The sequence below is a fragment of the Phasianus colchicus genome, chromosome 5 (genome assembly GCF_987193195.1).
Source record: "Phasianus colchicus chromosome 5, bPhaCol1.hap1.1, whole genome shotgun sequence".
Taxonomy (NCBI): domain Eukaryota; kingdom Metazoa; phylum Chordata; class Aves; order Galliformes; family Phasianidae; genus Phasianus; species Phasianus colchicus.
The window spans coordinates 38,636,168-38,644,224 of NC_143440.1; positions in this window are offsets into that span (position 1 = coordinate 38,636,168).

Consider the following 8,057-nt stretch of genomic DNA (forward strand, 5'->3'; position numbering starts at 1 on the left):
CCTCTTGGCACATTTGGGTATTAATTGTTGGCAGATCAAAGCAGCTGTCATCTTAAGCATCTTTGACTTAGCTAAAGAATTACAGACCAAGATTCGTCAACAAACCTTCCAGTGCACCAGAATGTGGGTTGCTGTCCTGACATTTTATGATCCCATAAGAGGCTTGTCATAAAATATTCAAACCTAGGTATTATAGTGAGTCTTCACCAGTACCCTCTTCCTTTAGCTACAGTAGACTTATAGTCTACTATAGGTGCTTATAGAAGACACTACCCTTCTTGGTCTTCTCCTCAACAGCCCTCCTTCAGCCTTTGTCCTTGGTTGAACAAATGTCTGCAGACCCATGCAGGAGCGTAGGACAAACCTAAAGAACCTAGCATGTTCCCCTTTTGCAAAGGACCACAAGAACTTAGGGGCCTGCACAAACCAACTACTTTTACTATCATGCTACGTGGACAGAAATGGGTTATGCCCTGGAATGGCATCTTTACAGACAAGCAGAAATTCACTAATAACCATATTATTACCATGGCTGTAATGACAGATATCTACCCCCCCTTTTCATCAGAGTGACCTAGAAAAATCTTCCTACAGACATGGGGATGGGGAGATAATGATGGAACTGATCTAAACCTAGCCAGCCATCCAAGAGGGAAGAAGGATTTATTCTGCAGACAAGGATGCAAAACTGGGGACTCCGTTCTCTGGGCTGTCTTTGCTGTGTGATGAGGAAGAAGTGGGTGGATTTCTGACAAAGTTGCTAAGAGAAAAGCTGCTATATTTGTTATCTACATGTATACACTCAGCTACTGAAATTTTCTACCTTTGTAACTGTCCCATTCGTGTTAGTAAAATATTTCATGACTCATATTTATTGGAAATGCTATGACTCATATGGAAATCTAGGCTAGCTACAGCAACTTCCCAATATGTTTCAGAAATAACTTAATTTTATTTCATTACTTTCTTTTGCAGTCTAGAAATCTTGAATTTGGGTTTATCTGCCAAACCCAGCAGATGGGTGATATTTTGGCAAAAGAAAATACCAGTTCATTTTAGAAGATTTTAAGGGAGTAAAGGTACTTGGAAAGGGGAAAATACTACATCAATTTTAAGGTTTGTTCTGTTCATACTCTTTTTTTTTTTCTTTCTTTCTTTTTTTTTTTTTTTTAAGGCATAACACATAACATATTCTCTTTTCCATCTGGGAAGGGAGTCAACTTTACAGAGAGCTAACTCCTGTAAAGTAATCCAAATCTCATCAACCTTTGGGTTGCAGAATAGTGCCTAATGCATGCCTTTCAAACCTACTGAAATTTTGTCTGGGCTTCCTAAGATCATTCACTCAGGAGTTAGATCTTGTGCTTTTATCATCCTTGCGTTCTCTCCCTCTTAAAACTCTTCTCTGGCTTCTATGCATACAGCAACAGCTCCAGGGCTTCTATGCAAACTGTACATACTCTGGTAGTTACATTCAGAACATAAACAGCAATAGGCAAGAAAAACTTTCTTAAACCTTTTTTTTAAAATCATTTTAAAAACAAGTATAAAAGAAATAAAAAGATTTTTTAAACCACTTAAAATTGTTATACAAATGAAGTCTACCAATTTAACTCTATAGAAAGACATTCTTATATTGGTCAGCTTTCAGGTATATTGCCTCTATGTCAACGAAAAATTGACCTTTCTTAACTCCTGTCCCAGTTTTAATCTCTGTTAGGCTTTGATCCTTCTAGTTAAGCCTGACCCATGAACTCAGAAAAACATCAACATTCATTATTTTGACATTGATGACTGCTTGCATGACACTTGAGAATATGGACATTACCCAAGATTGTTGTTTAATTAATTATGAATAGTCATGTGAGCTACACAATTTTTTTAATTCAATCTAATATCCACTTTGTATTAAATAGAGGATTCCAGTAACGAATACAGAATTATTTCATTTTAAAAAATGCACTGAAGAGACAGGTTTATGATGTAAATGATGATGTTAGTGAAGCTGGAACATACAATGGTTTGAAAGATCTATTAAATTTAGTAAATTCCATAGATACAGCATTACAATTTTCTTTTGGGAAAAAAAAAAAAAAACATACAAACCTACTATGTTTATTATGAAAGAGCAACTCAATTTTGTCTACACAAAATATAGTTTTTGCTTCAATTACATGAAAAGTCAAGAGAAGATAATGGCTTATTTTGCTGTTCACTTTGTATGTAATTGAGATGTTAAGTACACTGCAATGTTTAGGAGCACAAACGCATTGATGTGCTGTCAAAAGTCCACATTCTTTAGACATGTCACATGCATCAATAAATCCACCCATGCAGACAAAACCTTAAAAGCTGTCATCTTTACCCTATGTCAGAAGAAGCTTTCAGTGACTTGGCAGCTACCTTACTTCATGCTCACCTTGTCTGGTTTCACAGACTGAGAACAGCAGATGAGTAATTAGTGATTGAGACCTGGGATGAGTTTCATCCATTTTAAGTGAATTCAAAAATCTTAGATAGGTATCTGGATAATATGACAACAAAGAGTAACCAAATCAATTACTCTAATGTAACATAGAAAGCTTAAGAAATACTTTTAATGTATTTTTACACTGCCCCTTTCATGGCATTTGTATTTCATTCTCACTCTTTCAGCTGTCAAGAGCAGCTTTCAGCTGTCAAGAGCAGATACACACAGCTGCTTTCATGTATTTTTAATTGAAGACAGTTGAGCATGCATAAATAAAATAAATAAATAATATTGAAAACACTATAAAATGTCAAATGTATGGGATTCAAACACTTCTTGACATAAGAAAAATTACATTGCTTGTTACTGTCTTAAAAAGAATTTATGTCATAGAATTCAAATTTGCATCTAAACCTGACTCAGACTTCCAGCCTGTGTTGCTTTCTATCAAAAACAGTTCTGTATGAGAATTTAACCACTTTCAGTAATTAAGTCCAAAATATGAAATTTTTCTAGCTAAATAATGCAGGTGATGATTATCTGCTGTGAGTGGCACTGTACCAGACATGATGCAATGTTTGTCAGAATCATATAATACATGTAGATGAATTAATTGTTGAACAAAAATTTTGTTGTTATCTAAGAATCAGTAATCACAACGTGCTTTAAATTTCATAACAGAAAACAGATTGAGTTCCCTGATGGAAATAGCTTTCTAAATCTGAAGGGGGAAAAAAAAACAGGAAAAGATGAGATTCAAGATGTAGATATTTACGTAAGAGTGAAATTCACTGAAGGTAGGAGTTGCCTAAATATTTGAAATTTTAATATATGTACACACACATATTCGTTATTCTGACACTAATGCCTCCTATTTATTTCTGTGGAAACAATTGCATATGACCATCCAGAACAAGGCTTGCCTTTCACTTTACTGTTGTCACTGATGAAAGGCATCACCCACTGCCTCACTGCGCTCAAATCCACTGTTTGGTCTCCATAAAAGTTCAGCAAGCATCAGTGAATGCCAATCAGTGCCACGTTTTCCACATGGAGAAATTCAGTGACACACCTCTGCTTCATCTGCTCTTCCACGTTAGACACCATTTTGTCAGACTACACCTCTGCTTTCACATTAATGTGACAACAAACACAGAATTGTTGTTTGAATTTATGCCAGAATGAATTTATGCCAGCCAACACAATTTACAGAATATTGGTTTTATCAAACAAGCCAATACTTTTTGTATGAGATTACAATTGTTGTAAAGAGAGCTAGATAGTCAAAACAATTGGAAAAAGTATTTGAACCTCCACTAATTGGCAATAGCATAATTTTAAAATGACCACTGAAGGTCTATCTTTCATATGTTAAATAAACTGAAAATTACTCAGTAGTTCGAAATCATGAAGCAGCTACTTATGCAGTTAGTACCATTCTTCAGCACTCAGCCTTGATGATATGCAACACAATAATTAAGATTCCAAAGTAGACAGACTGTTACTTGTAATAGAAGTGTAGATATTCCTGGGTTTGATAAATCACTGAATTACAATGACATACACTATCATCACACTTGCATACTGTTCAAACACTTGCAAAACAAAAACAGTGACATGTTTAAGAAACATGTTTATGTCATATAATTTCATAGAAATTATCATACAATAAAAGTGATACTGGCTTTTATTGGTGTTTTTTGAAGACTGGTTTTGTTGCTTTGGTTTGGTTTTTTGATTTTTTTTTTTTTGTTGTTTTACTTTTTGCAAATGATGGGTCAGGAACACTTCAGCAGGAATTTCTAATGCTAATATCACATTTTCACAAATAGCAGGATAAAAAGCAGTGAAAAGGTTCTCTGTTGGGATCCAGCACTAGTAAACTACACAGAGTGGCATTTCTTATGTCTGTATTTCAGAACAGGATGCTGAAAAAAACTATGAATGGTGAAATGTTGAAAAAATGTTTTCCGGTAAGAAATTTATGGTATAATAATAAATCAAGGCAACTTTGAATTTAAAATAAAATCTTTGTTGACAATTGTTTAGAAGCATACGTGTTTTTTAAGTGGTGTATTCACTTCTGGATAAGAAACTGCACAATTCTGTACAAAGTACCAACCTTTGTAAGAATCAGTGCCTCCCAGCACATCCTTTTGTTAAAAAATAAGTAATTTGTCTGCTCAGTCTCTACATAATTGTGCTGAATTCATGCTTCTTCAATATTGCCAAAAGCATTTTTTCTCCATGTATTCTACCAGGGTTTGAATAGGAAAATTACAGATACTTTCCCATGGCATGTGTCTGCACACACACCTTGGCCTTTCATGTATAAAATTTGAATTCCAGAACAAGATTTCTTGCCCGTCAGGAGTACCTGGATTACAATATTGACCAGAGAGCTCTGGTTCTCCCTTTTAAATATGAAAAAGGGAATTAGGACTCAAGTTCAGAAGAGAAACTGCTTTGTTCCTATGAAGGTCAGCTCTGGAAATCCAGCACTAGCAAATCAGTTATTCCATAGATTCTTTTTTCCATCATATAGATTATGGACTGTGTATACTGTGTATACTGGACTCCCACTTTTGCTTTCAGACACATTTTCAGAATTCTGTCATTCTGCATTTACATCTCCCTATCATCTTATTTTTACAGACCTATCTAAAGTTGACTCCAAAACGTGTATATTAACTTGCTCTGAAGATCTTCCTCTATGAATAGATTTATAAAATCTCTGTCAGCAAAAAAAGTCACCTTGTCTTTTCTCCTCATTATCCTGGCTTGAAAATTAATGTAGAATGAGCAGAAAAAATGGGGAGTTACTGCAAGCAGATCCTCAAGTGGCTGAATTGTTTATATACCTCCATTCACTTTACCTAAGTATATTAAAAATCTTCAGAATAATTTGCTTGTAACTATTGATAGAGACAGAGCACGTCACAAGAAACACCAACATGATCAAGCAGAGATGAATAAGCACGCAGCACTGCAATAGATGGTTATTAGAACAATAAAATAGTGTTGTGACAGTGAGATTCATGCCAAACATGCTGTATGACATGGATGAAATTTAGCATCACAGAGCTGTATGGATGTCTGTGTAGGCACAGTTTCTACCTCACAAAGGCATATAAAAGAGCAAGTCATGCTCATCAATATTATTGATGCATGACATCCTGAAGTAGAACATAACACTGTACATTTGGCAGCTGTTTCAGGACTCCTTGCTTATGTATACACAACAAAGTAGAATACTGTGTAGACAACTGCAACCTAGGAAGGGCTAAGCTAATTTCAGAATCAGAACCATCCCAAACTGGAACTGCTGATCCTGCTATATGTAGCTACCGTAACCCAGCACTACTTCAGTGTGCTTTGTATCTCATTCTAGTCAGAGAATAAACTGGCCCTTAAATGCAATCATCCTTTTCCCTCTTTTCTGTGATATGTACCTACATGTATGCACACACAAGTCAATTCAGACCAGCAGCAATATTCAACTGCAGAAATATTTTTGTTCAGTCTTTGAGTCCAGCCATACACACACCAAAGGTTTAGCACTGCGTTCCGAGCTCCTGATGGATGTTCCATCTAAGATGACTGCAAAAATAAGTTAAGCCCTAACCTCTGAGTTAGACAACAAGGATAGAGAGCTGGTTCAGAGTACCACAGGGAGATTTTACAAGACACTTATCAGTCCAGAGATTCACATTTGGTTTTTGTTTTTTTCAAAATGATGATTCAGAGAGCACAATGTAATGTGAGAACTGTCCCACAGGTGAACAAAACAACTCAAATCAGCATTTGAAAGGGCCATGCAAACATGTGGAATTGAAAAATCTATAGAAGGCGACCCTCTCTGTACAATCCCAAAGCAGCTCAGTAACAAGATGGGCATTCTCCTTTGGGTTAAAAGTAAATAAATGATAAGGAGAAACAACTCCTTCAGAAGCAAGACAGAAGTAAAAGGTCTGTTTTTCTAATGAAATAAATCATTAATGAATTCTCACTAGGATGTGTACTGAGTCCATTCTTTTCTGTTTATTCATAAACAAACTGGAAGGGAAGGTGAAGCCTTATGTGAGTCAGTTTGCTGAAAGAGATAAAAGGTGAGGACTGACTGCCAAGGGAAGATCCTACTGTCCTGCCTGATGGAATGTAACATAGGTAAACAAGAACCAAGGTATTGAACAAGTTAAACCAAATGATGTGAAACCGAGCAGAGCACAACAACTTTCAGCATCAGCAAAAGTATTCATTTCGAATTTCTTTTATGTAGATAAGGAATTATTTTCTGTGTATATATATAAATATATATGTAAATTAAAAATTGAAGCCAAGATAAGAAAAAAGTGAAACAGATAGAAGACTTATACTCTACTAAATTTTAAATAGTGGATGACAGAGTTTATAACAGAAAGTGCTGGATGACATTAACAGAGTTTCATTTCATTCTCTCAGCTCTGTTGAATGTTAGTGCTATCCCTCATATACTCATTATCTCAGGACTTCTTGGAGTTTGTCTACATCTACTGTGTCAGAGTACTCCAATAGTTTGACAGTCTGAACTCTAATCTTATTTCCACAATCACTTTATTGTATTTTTTCATGGCTGTACAAAAGAATGCTGACTCAATTCTTTTAGAAGTTTGTCTTTACAATTCCCAACACAAATCAGGCTTATTACCCTTTAACGATAGGTTATCTTTTTTTCCTTCTTTCAAAAACTAGCACAGCAATACAAAGCAGCAAACATCACACAATAGTACAGTATCTGTAGTACGTACTACATCCTATCTCTCCCTTCACAGAGCTGACATCAGACTTCTTTTCTAAAAAAAAAAAAAAAAAAAAATCCCCTAAACAGTTTATTTACTTGATAGTTTGAGCCTTTCTAAATAAATCATGAGATCTCTGATCTCTCTGGCAAATGATTATTTTAATATGAGAGTACTTTATTTTTCCTGCTATATAAACACTTGAGAGATATATTTCATCCCACTTTTTTTTTTTTTTGTAAAACCGCAATAGCAACAAGTGGAAGGCAAGGCTTGACATACACTTCAGTTTTAGTGAATTACATGGTACATCATGAAAATTTAGTCACAAAAACAGTTCAAATGAATTTAATAACAGGCAGTCAAAAGCACTCACAAAATGGATGAAGAAGTTAATGGATACTGAGCATTTATATTAAATTGGTAGGAGGGTAGCTATGGCTCTGGGAAAACTGTTAATTTACTAATGCTGATTAACTGAATGAAACACATGGAACAGAAAGTCTGTCAGTTGCAATCACAGGTCTGCTAGAAAAGATCAAAGAATCATTGAATGGCTTGAGCTGCAAATGTTCTGGGGAATAAAGTAAAAAAGAATTTGGAATATGATGAAAGTCACCATGGACAGGATGCAAGAACAACTGTAAGAGCTACAGCATGACACAAAGCTGTCAAATGGATGTCACCCGGAAAATTACTGTCTGGCAAGAGTTACTGCAAGCTGTAAACTGAGCCTGTGTTGGCATTGTAACATGCTAATACAAAAGACAAGCACAGCTGCATAGGAAACACAGAAGGCAAACATTTTA